Genomic DNA, 15,737 nt, shown 5'->3' with positions numbered 1-15,737 from the left:
ACACGCGAAATTCAAGCTATAAACGCGCAAAAGTGCTAGTCTAAGCACCGAAGGAACACGGAATTCGGAACTGCATATGAAATATGCCGCTTTCCTAAGAGGTCATACCATACATAATAACACACATGGGGATGATCGTTGATAGCGGCGCTTCTTTCAGGGAAATATAAGAAATATACGTCTATACGTACAGCAAAGGATTGGCGTTGCCTGCCGCTGTTCGTAATACGAAGAATGGCACATTTGGCAATTATGTCTGAGAGCTAACAAGCCGTCGCGCTGCAAGCAGCTACTGTTCCCTTAAACCGTCTTAACTGCTAGCGAAATGTCATGGTAGTAGTCAGCTCCGTGCAGCTATAAACGGCATATAAAAATAAAGGCGATTAGTTGGAGGAAGAAACTGAAGTATGTAAAGAGGGCAGAAGAACAAATGCTCTGCGTCTGCACACACCGCAAGAAAGGCATGTGCTGTTTACTTAAGCTTCATTCGAGAGGGTCGACGCAGGCCAAGCTAAAAGGAATGTTTTGTGCTAAATGGCTGCATGGAAGCAAGCACAATACCCAATTTCAGTTTGATATTCTCATGGTAGTAGCACTTCTGTTACCACTTTGTCTATCAAAATAAGGTTTCACGTAAACCATTAAAAATAACGAAGAGCAAATGGTTAGAGCAAAGAGATAGACAGCGAATTGTAGGACATTAATGTATAAGGGCACACAAGCACGCTTTACGATGGTGCTTTACGCGTTTTGCTGAATGACTAGAGGCCAAACGAAAATAGTCTAGGTGTGTCCGAACAGTAATTTCCCAGACCGAATCGAATATTCAATACGTTTCAAATATTTCTTGAATAATGATCTGCTGTTCTCGCCATTAATATAAAACGATTATAACACCTTAGTATATTCACAACATTAGCAAGTTCTTGTCATTATATCGCACGTTATGGAACGTTATTTATTATTAACAGCACAAATTGTGCAAGAGAAGCAATTAAGCTATTCATTCGCATGCTCAGCACTGATTGGCGAGTGTGAAAGGTAGCGGTTTAGCCTGAAAAAAGTCTGGCGCCCTGAGCGACATAGAGTGCTCCGCTACATATCTGAACTCGTGTTACGGCCAGCCGGGACCGAATTTCGAGCACATTTGCTCTAATTTTATGCTTGACTGGGCACAGCTGGCGACTTCAAATATTCGAAATCTATTCGAAAAATATCTTTACTTACGTATAGTGACTTCGATTCGAAGGTCGAAGTGAATTGGACTAGTTATTGGAAAGCTTTTGGATATTCGTACACCCGTAGAAAATACAGCGGCGTCCAGCAGACACCATGTCGTGACTGTACATACGTTGCAGAACTATAACTCTCCAAGTTCAAGTCGAAAGAACCGACAATCCAAGCTCGCACAAAAGCAGAGTGTCGTCCCACTGCTCTCGTAAGGCAGGATCGACCTCAGTAAGGGCTACCGGATGACGGCATGGTAGATGGGACATTGACTGCCACGAGACCATAAATCAAAAGCGTACCTCGGCCTTACCCCTAAAGAAACATCATTCATGATAGCAACGAAAAATTTTATCTGCGCTGCGTTCATTGCCGTTCTCTTACTGTCGGACCGGGGAGGGGGGTTGCGTAGGGAGTTGCACGCAGCCGATTACGGTGATTAATCAAGAACGCCGCCGTAGAGAAGTCAGGACGGAACAGCGACGACGCCAGTAGTATCTCGCGGGGCAGCCAATCGCTTCTCCCCAAGTCAGGCCAGAATTTTCCCTAGGACGCCGGCGGCAGCAAGGAGCGGCGGCAAACCGGTGTTTCGCCTCTGAAGCTGACGCGCTGATCGAGGCGACCCGGCCGGGAGCAGAGAGACCAACCGCCGCCTGTTCGCGTCACCCCGGAGAAGACGACTAAATGAAAGTTTGTTTCGTGGAAAGCGCCGCAACGTGAAGGCCTCGCTCGCTCTCGTGCACGCCGCTATGTATAGCTGCATCTGCAGCATCCGGCAAGCAGCCGAGTCAGACGAGCGCGCTTGCCACCGCACGCAGCGTCGTCGCGTGCGGCCCCCGACCGCAGCTTCCGCCGCCGCATTTGGCTTCCTGCCGGTCGTCGTCACCCCGTCGTACGGGCCTGCCGAGCCTCTCGTGAGATATGCTCCGCTCGGCAACGGATTCGCGGCATCCTCGCCCTCTGGGGTGCGTTGCGCGTCCCGATGACCGAGTGACTCACCATCATCGCCACTCGCGCAACTCGCCCTTCGAAGCGTGCTCTTGCTCAGCACCGTCGTCGCACCAATCATCGCTCGAGGGAAAAGGGTTCCGTTTTGTTTGTATACAACGCAGCAGTTTGGGTAGCCTGCCTTTTCTCTTTCTCGCGCACCGCCGGCGGTTTTCCTGGCCGGAAATCGAAGCGTCATCACAACACGCACGGCTTGCATTTGGGAACCGACATCCCAGACGATGACGAGCTTGTTCGCGTTTCTGCGCGTAATCTCACGGCACTCTGACAGCTTATCAGGCACAAATGGGCCCTGCAGTCTCCCCTTCTGTCTCACTTTCGCTTTCTCTAAAGGACAATGTGGAGAATACCTTAGCTGAGCGTAAGAATAAATCGTGCTAGCTTCTTGAGGCGCAGCTCTTGATCACGACTGCATGCGTCTTGTATACGAGATAAGCCGAGACAGGAAAGGATCGAGTCCTGCCAACAACTGTGGCGCGTGCATGAGCGCGTGACTTGGCCGAGAAGCGAGTTAAATTAGCACCGCTTATTTCTGTCACACGCAAAAGAGGCCGCATTCCTTCAGTTCCTCGTAGGTGCACCGACGGGGAAAGGGCGACGTCCATTACTACCGACCACGGCGGCATTCGCGTACATAAGAGACCGGCGCTGCTAGATGCCACCGTTCATCGAAGAAACGGAACGCGTGACCTCAAAGGCCACGGCGTTGATGCCGTGCACTGGCAGCGTCACCCCGATGCGGCGCCTCGCAGGCTGCTGTAACGCCGCCGCGCGCCGAGACGCCGCGTCCGACTGGCGCTTATCCCGTGACAATCGAGCCGCTACACTATTGGCGATGCTTTCACAATTGCGATGGCTTTCTGTATGTCGAAAGGCACATTGCTCGACTTTCACGGTGTTTATACCTCGCGTACTGCTGATGCACTCAACAACGACACGACGGAGAAACCGCGGTGACGCGTGTCAACTAATCCACAAATTTATATTCTCCTCCACCTGCACTGGTTTGTTCCACAATGAATGATTGGGGTTCGTTTCAAAATGCTCTTGTTTCTCGTGAGCGCGGTTCGGTTCATGCAGCACCTATTCACGTAGTAAAGACCTCTGTGAGAAAAGTGGCATCGGCTGGATTCCTTCCCAAGTGAATGCTCTGGTCACGCGCGCAAGGCCTCCGCTCTTCTGACGGCCTCCCAGGTCATTCTGCCTGAGGGGCATCGGAGTGCGCTACAGTGCATCGACTGCACCGACAAGCACAGCGAGGCCTACGTCGCGTGCGTCAGATAACCATCGCTGCCCGTTAAACACGGAGGCGCGTACTCGTTTAGTTTTCCGCTTAACCCTATGCGTCCGGCCAGAACGCGCAAGCTATACAGGAAATGCGATGACAAAAGGAGGAAATACGTACAGGATGTTTCAGCGAACAGTTTCAATCTTTTTTTAAAGGCTGCCCGTGGCAGATAGCTTAATTCTAGTTCATGAGGTGGTCGACTCAAAGCGGCGGACACTACTCGCAAGAAAGATTGAAATTCATAATTGAGTAATTAACAAAATTTCGCTACTTAGCTTTTTAACTAATTACCTTATGACCCATATTGCAATTTGCAAATTCTAGCCGCGGAGTTCGCAAGGCGGATCCAGTTGAAACGAATTCTCAAGAAAACACCAGTTTCGAGATATTAATTCCCGAACTTTGCGGGAAAATGCATTGTCGTTCCAGTTACTTGTGTGCTTCAATGCATAAATCGACTTCTGTTAAGAAAGTAACTCGAACGCCAATGCATTTCTCTGCAAAGTTTGGGAATTAATATCTCGAAACTGGTGTCATCCTGAGAATTCGTTCCAAGTGGATCCGCCTTGCGAACTCCGCGGCTAGAGTTTGCAAATTGCAATATGGGTCATAAGGTAATTAGTTAAAAAGTTAATTAGTGAACTGTTGTTACTTAGTCGATTTCTCATTTCAATTTTTTGTGCAAGCAATGTCCACCGCTTCGAGTAGACCACCTCATGGACTAGAATTAAGCTATCTGCCACGGGTAAGCTTTAAAAAATTTTTGAAAGTGTTCGCTGAAACACCCTGTATAACGTACACACAAAGCTCAGGAACCGGAGGCAAATAAAACTGGTACAGAAAGAAGATATATCTCCTAAGCGAAGTTACAAGCGAATACAATGGCATTTGTGCTTAACTACTACGCGAAAAATGTTTGGCCTACTACTACGCGAAAAATGATTCGCCTACGCCTTCACCGCAAAACAGTCACAAAAGAATTGTCGCATCAAAGCAGCGGCGTAAACGTCGTCTCGAGAACAGAGATTAATACTTTCGGCGAACGCCCGAGATTACCGACAGTTTCTTTTGACACGACTGTTCAGGCTTGGCTATGTATATCAACAAGCTAGAAAAAATGGGCCGTGGCATTTAATACGTGTTTTGAGGCGAATGACACGATGGTACAATGAAGCTTTGTCACTACATGCAAGTGGACAAAAAACGGCGAGTTGAGCATAATATGTACTGGTAGAATACTTATGGGTTTGGCTTGTTGATGCACACGTATCCGCCTGCGACATTTAGAATTCTACTGATTGTGCTTAACTATGTACTCTGGAGACAGACGCTGCATGCACGAGAAATCGAAATTAATCACAAATTAATTACCGATGTCTAGCTTACTAGCTTTTAAGCCAATCACATTACGGCAAATGTTGCAGTTCACGAATTGTATCCGGTGAGTTCGCAAGTCGTATTCACTTGGAATGAGTTCCGAGGATGACACCAGTTGCGATATGCGTTCCCAAAGTGTGCCGAAAAGTGCAATGTTGCACCAATCATTTTTTAGCTTGAATGCGTAAAAATAAGTTTTGTTAAGAAACAAAAAAAGGGAGTGGAACAACAATGCATTTTCGCAGCAAATTTGACGACACTTATCTCAAAACTGGTGCGAGTTACACAATTCGTTTCAATAGGATGTGCCTTGTAACCGCACTGGCTTCAATTCGCAAATTGCAATATGCGCGCTAAGTTAATTTGTTAAAGAGGTGATTAGTGAAATGTTGTTAATACGTTAATTATTCCCTTCGATTTCTTGTGCACGTCAGCCTCTTCGAGTAATCCAGTAGATTTGTGCTATATATACCAAAGGCAATGCTTTTTTCTTAATTTTTGTAAACAGCAAAAAGGAAAAGAAAACACGCCTGGTATACAACAATCGCTAACTACAAATGAAGGACAGTGCATATCCTGTGTTTTTATTGTTTTTCGTCTCGTTTCTGCGCGCTGTGTACCCATACGTATACAAATACAGCAATATGTCTTAGTTCATAAAGATAGCGTCGAACAGGAACTCATGTTCTTTCAACAGACTAGAAGCATAGCCCTAATAGAGCACAAAAGTGACCTGGAGGTTAGTTTCAAGGCATTTAAAGTATAACCATTACTAACGATCGGTTACAACGATCGAATAGCGCAACAACGCAGTGTCTCAAATGTAATGACCATGCTTCAAACAAAGACTCATTTGAACTCGATCATAGGGGGGCCGCAACCAGCCCCTTGAATAAAAGTAACAAAAACAAATGCGAGGCAAATTCTGCCCCACCGATGGTAAAAAAGCTCAGACTATCATCTCGAGCATTTTAAGAATAAGTTAAGTGTCTACATTTCTTCTTCATGACATGCGTGCCTTTCGTTTCGTGGTCCCTCACGAACTCTGTGTTGCTGATTTTCTAGTTTGCGTTTTTAGTTGTTTTCCTTTCTCGTTTTTTTAGCCTTCCATGAATGTGTACAATTGCTGAAATCTGTGAAATCTGTAAAACTCAGTGCAGTGAGCTATGTAATGTTATGTATGCAATGCTATGCTATAATGCAATGATATGTAATGCTGTGACCCATGAATGTATTTACATTTCTTGTTATCTGTATAACTATATGTCTTGTTCCACTCCCCTCAATAATGCCCGCAGGGCCATGAGGGTACTTGAAATAAATAAAAAAAATAAATAAAAAGGATGTATGTGAAATGGGGAATTAAAGTGCCTGGACTCAACAGTTAGGACTTGCCGCCAGCACAGCGGCACTCTTTTTTGTGCGAACACTTGGATCCCGTGCTTAGACTCTCACCCTCCGGTTGGGGCGCTGCGCTTGACACGCTAGTGCACGCTCTTCCCAGGTGGCATCAGCGACAAGAGCAGTGAAACAGTTAGCGAACTCAGGCTGTCTCTCATTGGTTATCAATTACTCGGACTAATACGTTCCAAAGTCACGCAGAGTCTACGAGGGACACCGCAGTGGAGGCCTCCGGATTAAATTGGACCACACGGGGTTCGTTGACGTGCACCCATAGGACAGAGCGCTCTTTACGTTTCCCTCCGTCGATCGAATGCGCCGCCGTATGCGACCGGAGGTCAAACCAGCGGCGTCGATCTCAGCAGTCAAACAACGGTCGACGACACCTGCTTCGCAGTGCGACAACAGGACACTGAAACAATTCCTACCGATGGCACCTTTGCGTGGACTGCGAGACGACGCGGCCCGCTGACAGGCAGCCGAGACCCCGCTCGCTCCCGCCGCCTGCGCAACGGACGAAGCGCGCACTTCCGCGTGTTTTGCAGTGGTCGGCGAGCGACAAAACAGAAAGCGCGGAAAGATCGCAATCTCCGCGACGACTAATCGAATTAAGCGCGAAGCGTCCGCGGAGCCATTTTCATTAGGCGCACACGGTCGGCTGCCTAGCTTTCTTGCTTGTTTTTCGAGGCAAGCTGCGTGTCTTTATTTCTTAATTTCGTTTCACGCATCTGAGAAGACAGCCTGCGGCACTTGCCAGCTCCCCGCCACCTTACTCTCGCCACACGCTGCGAAGCAGCCTCCTTTCCAGACGGGACTTCAAAGATGCGGCCGCGGAACGGCGCACGCATCGCCAAATTTCAGGCGCTCAAACGTCTCGCACACGCGAGCGCCCGCACAGTGGCGCAACTGTCGGCCACCCACACCGCTTCCAAAAAAAGCCCCTCGGAAATTATTCCTCTCTGCCGCCATTTCGCGATTGGCAACAACAGTAATTGCCAGTGCCAAACTAAGTTCATCCTGTACGCGAGTTGAAAGCTCTCTCTCTGCCTGCGCGCGCGCGTGTGTGTGTGAGCATTCTCATAATAATAACACACACACACACACACACACACACACACACACACACACACACACACACACACAATATATATATATATATATATATATATATATATATATATATATATATATATATATATATATATATACAGCTTTAAAATATGTCGATGCACTCAAAGAAGATGCGACCAAATGCATGTTGCTCACTTTTGTACGTAGTGTGTCGCGCTATTTCTAGTATTTTGTTTAATTAGATTATTACTCAAGATTAATTAACCAACTTCCGAAGCAACGAAGCTAGGAAAAAAATTCCAATTACAAAGTTGCAGAGCGGTTTGCAAAACGTACGAATAAACAGTTTCTGTCTTTATATCATGAGGTATTAGTGTTTTTCAGCTTACTGCGGATGCCCGCGAAATAAAAAAAAAAAAAAAAAGAAAACACACACACACACACACACACACACACACACACACACACACACACACACACACACAGCGTGACTTGCCCGCTTGCGCGTCGTGATTGCCACAGCCGGAGGAGCTGCCACAACCGGAGGCGATGCCGCAGCTGATGCCACAACCAGAGCCGGAGCCACGTCAAGTGATACAGCTGCGCACGGCTGTAGAGCGAACAGCGCGAGTTCCTGACAAATTGCCTGAAGAAGACCGGCAAGTCGTTATGATGCTCCGGTCTCTGATGAATGCCCTTCGAATACTCTTAAATAACCTGCACACTCCGTCAGCGCGAGGTGCAATGCAAGTGCTTGATGCTCTCAATTCAGTACTTGCAACTCTTGAGTAAGCATCATGGCTCACCCGCATCATTATATTCGCACTGAAGTCAGAACGGCTGGGGTTTAGCTTAAAGATATACTGCCACGCACTGCAACGTACTGCTGACGCCCACCGGATCCTTGGTCTTCACTGGTACCTTCAACGTGCATCACCAGCTATGAACGTATCGACGGAGCACTTGCTTTGACTTGACTGATTTCCAAGCACTTTGCTATACGTGCACAGACAGTGTTCCCTCTATCCCGCTTTCCTCTTTCTTTCCCCCCTTTCCCTTCTTCCAGTGTAGGGTAGCAAACCGGACGCTCGTCTGGTTGACCTCCCTGCCTTTCCTCTCTTTGCTATCTCTCTCTCACTGCTCCCAAGCATTCCGCGCACAACAGCCATAGGTGCACTGCCGCTTAGAAAGCGACAGGGCAGCGACATAAGGACGTAAGCGTTGGCTGTTCTATTTAATCTAGCAACCATTATCGCTTGCGCTGCTTAAAGCGACTGACAGACGTGGTGGTGGTGGTGGTAGGTGGTAGTTCCAGACAGCGATAAACAGACTATCGTGCATCGGCTGTAAAAACGCCAGCAATTTCGTGACGCCTTTTTCCAACGAGGAAGAAGCAGACATGATCCTTGCCCTAGGAGCTGCAGGCGGGCAGAGACGGCAGGCTGCAAGAATATTTCGAAGCTGGCACCCGGGTACGCGACCGATCCCGATGACAATTCGACACCTACGAGTCGCTGAAGCAAACCGCGGCAGCTTCACAAGAAAGAGGCAGAGAGCTTCAGTCATAAATAATGAGGTTCGCGTCAACGTTTTGTTTTTCATGGCGGCTAATCCACACGCGCTAGCACGCTTAGCGTGAGCGCACAGCTCGGTGCGTCCGAATCTAGCTGCCTGGAGGATGATGAAAACAGCTCGACTGCATCCCTATCATCTGCAGTTGCATCAATGCCTGGAGTCAAGGGACCTCCAAAAGAGACTCGAGTTTGCGAATTGGATTTTGATTCAGGAGGAGCAGTATTCTGACTTTCTCACCAAGGTACCCTGGACTGACGAGGCGAACTTTCCCCGAAATTGCCAATATCCACAACACACACTATTGGAGTGAGCGAAATCCCCACTGGTTAGGAAGATCCCGCCACCAACATCAGTGGTCTTTTAACGTTTGGTGCGGAATACATGACAGCACAATCATTGGCCCAGTGTTTTTAACAACACTCTGACCGGCAAGAGGTATGCAGGTGAGTTCATCAAAGGGCCGGTTCAAGATTTTTGCTGCAGCATGCCACTAGCCCGGCTTGACGCAATGTGGTATCAGCACGACGGGGCCCCAGTCCACAGCTGCAGTCAAGCACGAGCATGGCTCGGTGTTACCTTCCCAGGGCAATGGGTAGGGAGAAATGGGCCTATCCTGTGGCCGGCAAGGTCACCCGACCTCAACCTCACCCGACCTCAACCCCAGAAGCCTTACAGGAGAAGATAACTGAAGTATGCTGCAGCATTTCACCGACGGTGCTGAAGGCAGCGACAGCAAGCGTTCTCAGAAAATCCCAGTGTTGTATCGCTGTAGAAGGAGACCTATTCGAGCACTTGCTGTGAAATCGCACGAAAAATAAATGTAAATTCAGTGAAAAACTGCATCTGGCCATTTAAGATACATTTATTCTACCATTTCCAGCCTTCCGAAAACCGAGTTTCTTTATTTAGGGACGTTCAATTTGCTTACAGCTATCGCGAAATGGTGGACCTGTTACTTCCGGCAGTACAAGCGATAACTGCGCTAGCGTAATTGGCACAGCCAACGCCTATACGTCGCTGCCCTGCCGCCTTTTAAGCGGCAGCGCGCCAATGGCTGTTTGTGCGCGGAATGTTTGGGAGCAGTGCAATCGCGACGCACAAGCGGGCATGTCACTATGTGTGTGTTTTTTTTTTTTTTGTATTTCGCGGGCATCACAGTAAGCTGAAAAACACTAATACTTAATAGATAGAAAGACAGAAACTGTTTATTCCGACGTTTTGCAAACCACTCTGCAACTTTCTAATTGGATTTTTTTTCCTAGCTTCGTTGCTTCAGAAGTTGGTTAATTAATCTTGGATAATTATCTAATTAAGCAAAATACAATTTTTTTTAAATTATGGGGTTTTACGTGCCAAAACCACTTTCTGATTATGAGGCACGCCGTAGTGGGGGACTCCGAAAATTTCGACCACCTGGGGTTCTCTAACGCGCACCTAAATCTAAGCACACGGGTGTTTTCGCATTTCGCCCCCATCGAAATGCGGCCGCCGTAGCCGGGATTCGATCCCGCGACCTCGTGGTCAGCAGCCCAACACCAAAAATAAAAAATATAGCGTGACACAATGCATACAAAAGTGAGGAACATGCATTTTGTCGGGTCGTCTTAGGGTGCATAGGCATATCTTTAAACTCTGGCTAAAGTTAATTAGCTGAAACACCCTGTTTAGTGTAGCAGGATGCAGCCTGGCGATCAAGGCCGGCAATTTCTCCTAGCGTCTCTTACAATTGGTGTTTTACCACCTGTCCATCAAACCAGTATCTCTTAAAAATGCAATAAGAAGACGTGAATGTTCTTTGCTATCTATAACTGATCCTTCGGGGAACACATGTTGCAGGCACGCATGGGGAAGATTCTCTCTCTCTCTCTCTCTCTCGCTTTTTTTGTTCTTTTTTTTTGCAAGTTCTCCAGAAGAGCGTTTTTCTTTCATGTCGGTATTTCGGTCCCGTCCAGAGACAGCGTTCAATGCCTCCAGTCTAGACGCAAGCCGTACAGTTCGGAGAATTTATACGCCCCCTCTTACATAACCATGCTAGTGTGCTAGTAGATCCTTTTTTTATTCGACATAGAAGTGATACTTTCTCTCGACGTTCAAAATTTATTGGTTACGCAAGGCACACGTGATGGAACCCAAAGTGACCCAAAGTGATTTCGAATGTCAGATATTTTTAACTTGATTACTCTTTGGGGCCTGCGTATGGAAGAGCATCAGCTTTTTTCATTTCATCAGCCTTTTTCATTAGAGAGAGAGACAGAGAGAGAGACAGAGAGTTCTTTAATGATAGTTGGAAATGTTTGCCTGGCCATGTGCCTGGCGTGCTACTCCAGGTAATATAGGTGATACATGAAGTGTCTCACTCATACACAGACACAATGTCCAGAGGTAACAAGCACAAGCAAAACACAGCAACGAGCATAGCTAGACGCGCCTGGTTCAAGCCAGTGGCCCGGAGGTAAACTAAAAGCACCTTCGTTGTGCGCATAGCAGCAGCAGTGCTGCTTCAAGGTCGAAGACAAAAAGAAATACTACATTAATGCATGCTAAATGCCATTCTGCGTTGGCGCACCAGAACAGGAAAACGTTACAGGTTCTTATAGCGCTATACTTCAGGGTCCGTATATATAGAAAAGTTCTAACTGCACTGCTTGTAAGAGACCATCGCGAATACATATTATAAGCGAAAAGAGCTGTCGGCCAATAGTACACAGGACTACTAACGGAAAGCTTTGTGAATCGGCCCCGGGATTTTTTTCGCTTTTCTACTCCGCTTTTATTTCGAAGGATTTGGCATTATTACCACTGCGATACGAATTAAAACTCTGCGAAGTCTCCGCTGGTGATGTTCGCGCTAGCGAAAGATCTCGCGTAGCGATCAGAGCACTCCAAGACACGATCTCTGTTTGTCCCACGCGCGTGTATCCATCAAACCTAGGTCACTGACATTCCTCACGAATCTCGGGAACTCATTACGCCGCGCATGGCACGACCACCGTGATTGACGCGCGCTTCAACCGACAGCGATCCCAGCGCCCCACGACAGCGCCGGTGCGTATTCGGGCGCTGCATGACGCAAGAGCCTGAGGGGGCCACAGCGTTTGCCTGTGAGCTGGCAAACAAGCTTAACCTTCGAAAGGTAGCTTAAAAAGGCCCTGAACCACCCCTCGGGCTTGGTGAAGTAACATAGTGCGCGAGTAGCATACGCTGTTGTGAACATCTCAGCCAAGTTCTGCTGTCGTACGCGGTCCGTGGAGCTCGCAAGCCCGGAGCGCGAAGTCACCCCTTTCTCAAACCATCTCGTTTCAAAAACCCCATGATCCTCGCTCTTTTCTGTGTGCTCTATTTCGTCATAAAGCACACTCCAACACGCGGCTGCTATTGGTCGCTGCGCTCGGCTACACCACGGCCGCCGCGAGGTGCCGCCACGAGTCCAGTGGCTAAGCGCACTGCGGCTGTCTAAGAACAGCCGCGTTTGGCTTACGTTTAGCACGGCATAGGCACCAAATCGGAAATTTGAACTGCGCGCCACGGTGACGTGGTGGTGGTGGTGGTGGTGGTGGTGATGTTGAAACAGGCGGGATTAGCCTGGCATACATAGCCGGCTTGTGCATCTGTCTAAAGTGAAGGCGGATTGCATCCTTAGGGTTTTGAAAAGGTTTTGGAGCTTTCACTTTTCGGACACATGTCAGCGCTAGGCGCGCAAAGGGCGTCAGCTTCCTCGTTTCCATCAATTCCTACGTGTGATGGAATCCACTGAAACCTTATGTTAAATCGTTTGCTCGTGAGGTCGTCAATCAGTGCCAGAGACTGCCTTGTAAATTTCTCTAGAGGTAGGCCCCGATGTAATCTTTGTAATGCTGACTTGGAATCAGTCAGCACCACGACATCTCGTGCAGAAAAGGCACGTAGTTTCCGCAAAGCCGCGGTGATTGCGGCGCTTTCTACTGTTGTAGAGGAAACTACGCGATCCAGTCGGCCAGACCATGACACATCAAGGGATGGTATGCAGAATGCCGCTGCACAGCTATCTGTTTGTACACACACCGAACCGTCTGTGTACACTTGTAGATGGCTTTGAAACAAAGTGCTCAAGTGGTCCAACACAATAAACTTGGCTTCGGCAGTTGAAATGGTGCGTTTCGTCGGTAGGTGGGGTACATTGAGGCTGCAGGTAACGTCCGGAAAAGACCATGGCGGGCCAAGGCGACTTCGTTTAGGCCATTCCAATCCTAAAAATCGGAAGGTGTTCAGCGCCGCATGGAAATGTGAGCGAGTTCTTGATCTTAGCCGCCGGAGAAGCGCCGTGCCTGCGCGTGACTCGCCCAGCCTTAATAGCTGCGTCAGCAAGGCCTGAGATGCCAAGAGGCGGAGTGGAAGAGACTCTGCCTCATTAGTGACTTTCTTGTTTGAAGCCGCCGTTGGAACTCCCATCGCCAAGCGAAGTCCCTTTCTGTGCACTGCCTCCAAGCGCTCGAATTGACTCGATGATGGTGATATCAGAGGGAGCTGATAGAGAATGCGGCTTGTTATCAGTGCAGCGTACAGTTTAAGCATGGATATAGGATTGTTGCCTCAACGTACACCTGCCAATCGACGAAGTGCGTTGATTCTTTGCACCGATGAAGCCACAACACTTTCGACCGCACCACGCCATAGTAGCTTGTTGTCGATGGTGACGCCCAGGAATCGAACATGAGTTGCACGAAGAATTGAATGCCCTCTGATATTCAGCGTCAGACGTGTTGACTTGCGTCTCACTCCCGGGAAAAGCATGAAGGCTGATTTTTCTGCTGATAAGGATAGGCCAAGCGTCGATAAGTGGCGATCGATAGTGGAGATTGCGGCCTGCAGGCTATCCGGGCCAAACGTTTGTGTTGGTACCCCGAGATCCAAATGCAGATGTCATCTGCGTAGATGGACATTTTAACTGCCGTCCGACCTACTTTCAGGGCATCTGGAAGGCTGGCCATGGCAACGTTAAAAAGCAAGGGGGATAGGACACTTCCTTGTGGGACGCCGAGGGAAATGCGTCGCTTGACACTCATTATACTTCCCAGCTTAACTTGTACACATCGATCACTGAGAAATTCATGGACGAATCGAAGAGCATTTCCCGAGACGCCCATGGCTCGGAGTCCGTTGATGATGCCCGTATGAAGCACACAGTCGTATGCCTTGGCAACGTCCATAAAGATGGCGAGTGTGGAAAGGCCGTCTACGCGATGGTGCTCGATATGGCTCAGTAGCTCTGCCACGAAGCTATGTCTCCGTCATAGCCTTCGCAGTGCAAGGCATTGGAGGATGAAGGGGAGCACAGCTGAGGCCGTGTTTGATTGCCGATAACTCCGCTTCTGCTGAACGCATTGAAATACTTTTTGCGGCAAAGTGGTTCTGAAATAGCCTATCTTCACTTCAAATGCCTTTCTCCACTTCAATAAAAAGTGGTTCAGGGGAATTGTTTCGATGTACGCTGCTATACTGTGTGATCATATTTAAGTTTTCGGGAATTTAAAAAAAAATATTCTGTGGTTGATAACGTAATTCTTACATTTGAGTTGCGTTATTAGAAGAGGCGGACATTACTAGGACGAGAAATCGAAACACATATATTCAACTAATCAACAAAAATTAACTAATAAAATTCTTAATTACTTTACGGCACATACTGAAATTTACGAATTGTAACCGGTGAGCTTGCAAGACGTATCCACTCGAAATGAATCTCGAGAATGACCCCCTTCTCGAGATATTATTTCCCAAAGTGTTGGATCAAATACATGTGCGTTCGAGCTACTTTTGCGCTTCAATGCATAAAAGGGCGTTTTGTTAAATAAATGGAATAACTGCATTTTTTAAGACGAGTTTGATGACGTATATACATGTATTTTCAAATTGGTGTCATTCTAGAAATTCATTCCAAGTGCATACGTCTTGCAAACGCCCCAGCTAGAGTTCGTAGAGTGCGATATGTGCGGTAAAGTAATTAATTAAGAAGTTGATTAGTGAATTTTTTAAAATTTAGTTGAATATGCGTTTAGATTTCTCGTACAAGTAATGTGCGCCTCTCTGAATAATCTAACTCAAGGACGCAAGTATGTTATCTGCAACAGGCGATTTTTAAAAATCCAGGACAACACCGTAGTTCGCCGCGACTGGGTCGGCAAATCGATGAACCTTATGATGGAGTATAAAACTTGCGCATTCATAATAAACTTTAGCGTAAACAGGACAAGCGCCTTGCCCTGCCTCCTTGTGTAGTCCCGCTTGCGCTGAAGTTCATTATGAATGCGCGCCAACTAGCCCGCAAATGCATTTTTCTGAGCACAATGCGCGCACAATAAGCACAGCCGGGGCGCGCGCGATATAATATTGAAGCTATACACTGTCACATGCTGTCACCATGAGTTATCCCCGCTTCTGATAACTTGAGAAAGACAGACGAAAACGTAGTACACTCTACACTTAGAAAAATTTACACCCTTTGGGGCGTATCTTGTCCCACAACAATAATCGTCATCTGTCTTGCCCGCGTTTCCTTTCTTTAACGCTGCGAGCCCGGTACTTCCCAGTCACGAACGCCATGCGCATTATCAGCGTGACGTAGCATTCTCGATAGGAAAGTAGCGAGCACCGACTTTTCAAGAAAGGAAACGCAAGCGAGGCAGACGACGATTATCGTTGTGGGACAAATGTAGTACATACCAAAGGTTGCAACTGTCTAGTGTATAAGTGTATGTGTCGGACAGCGCTGCCAGAGCCCGGTTTTACGGGTGTCCGTTTAAAACGCTGCACG

At 47.7% G+C, this 15,737-nt stretch overlaps 1 protein-coding gene across 2 annotated transcripts in view; it reads right to left on the bottom strand.

Moving 5' to 3' along the window:
• The window catches only part of LOC142566151 (rhotekin-2-like), a 206,415-nt gene that overhangs the window by 94,493 nt on the left and 96,185 nt on the right, over positions 1-15,737 (bottom strand). The window lies entirely within an intron of this gene.

This window comes from Dermacentor variabilis, unplaced genomic scaffold, assembly GCF_050947875.1.
Source record: "Dermacentor variabilis isolate Ectoservices unplaced genomic scaffold, ASM5094787v1 scaffold_12, whole genome shotgun sequence".
In the NCBI taxonomy this organism is placed as follows: domain Eukaryota; kingdom Metazoa; phylum Arthropoda; class Arachnida; order Ixodida; family Ixodidae; genus Dermacentor; species Dermacentor variabilis.
The sequence above is the reverse complement of the archived record's forward strand: the minus strand, read 5'-3'. Positions and strand labels throughout refer to the sequence as shown.